The following is a 1,350-nucleotide window of genomic DNA, read 5'->3' as shown; positions in this document are numbered from 1 at the left end:
GATCCATGCAGGATGTGCTTCCGGAAAGGCTTTAGGGAAGTTCACACTAACACACACAACGTACTAAGATAAAACACGATTAAAACTCAGTTGGATCTGGTGAGCCGCCTGTTCTTTCACTCCTGTGTCCCTACCTTACCTTCCTCCAAAGGTCATACAGTGTTGCTCAAACACCTTAATTCTTTGCAAGAAAAAAATGGACCCATCAAAGAGAGTCAAATTTTATTGAGACACATGACACTGAATGTTCTAGAATGTCACCTGTGGGAATTCTGACCATTCATGGATCTGCAATTTGGACAGTTTTGCTTCTCGCAGATGTATTTCATGTGACCACCTGACCATTCTTAATTATACCTCTTTGCAGACTCTTTCTTTGCTTTTTAAAAAGGGGAGATGTTGACTTCCTAATCACAAGTTCACACAGAAGAAATAAGAGCTGGAATTTATAACACTAGCCTTGCAGGAGCTTAGAAAATGCTGACAAAAATGCTGAAACACTGTGCTGTGGGACTAGCACACTCCGGCCATCCAAGATGAATAGCTTTAAGCACCTGGAGAGATAAGGGAGAAAGCACGGCCTCTAGCCAGGCCACCATCACATTCACCTTCTCAGGGACCCGGCTCAACTAAGGCTTAATTGAAAGGTTGTTTATGCCTACATATGACCTCTTGATTTGACCTATTTGGTAACATTAAAATTTCAACTGATAAAATTATATTCATTGAGTTTTACCAAAGTCTCCATTAGTTTAGCAAATTTCCTTGCCAGTGCAGGAGACATAAGAGATGCAGGTTCAGTCCCTGAGTTGGGAAGATCCCCTAGAGGAGGGCTTAGCAATAATAATAATAGTGGGCATAGAGTTAGAACCAGTAAATGGATTTTTCCCATGGTAATTACAGGTCCTGACATTTACCTGAAAGGGAAAAATTTAGAGGAAAACATAAGCAGTCAAAAACGTTGGCTTAGAGTGCTTGCTTCAGAAGCATGTACACTGAAGCTGAAAATATACAAAGAATTAGCATTTCCTCTGAGGGAAGATGACATGCAAATTCCAGAAGTGTTCCACATTTAAAACAAACAAACATTGGCTTAGATACACAAGGAGTACAGAAAGATGCCTAGATATACAATATGATCCAAATCCCTATTTCTCAGAAACAAGGAAGAAATTACTTGTTTTGTACAGAATGCCCTCCACGAGCTAGCAGCAGGCCATGGCTGAAATCAGAAATGGAAGCAAGTGCTGAATCAATGCCTTTTCTATACCACAGAGACCTCTCTCTGTAGACTCTTCTTTCAGATCCCCTGGAGGAGGAATTGGCAACCCACTCCAGTAATCTTGCCTG

General features: G+C 41.0%; 1 non-coding gene across 1 annotated transcript; it reads left to right on the top strand.

Annotated features, from left to right (window-relative positions):
* The first annotated feature begins 971 nt into the window (after window positions 1-971).
* Window positions 972-1,076, top strand: LOC128066305 (U6 spliceosomal RNA). Its single transcript, XR_008201206.1, has one exon. It is a non-coding gene; the product is annotated as a U6 spliceosomal RNA (small nuclear RNA).
* The last annotated feature ends 274 nt before the right edge of the window (window positions 1,077-1,350 follow it).

This window comes from Budorcas taxicolor, chromosome 20 (genome assembly GCF_023091745.1).
Source record: "Budorcas taxicolor isolate Tak-1 chromosome 20, Takin1.1, whole genome shotgun sequence".
NCBI lineage: Eukaryota > Metazoa > Chordata > Mammalia > Artiodactyla > Bovidae > Budorcas > Budorcas taxicolor.
Note: the sequence above shows the minus strand (reverse complement) of the source record. Positions and strands in the feature narration are given on the sequence as shown.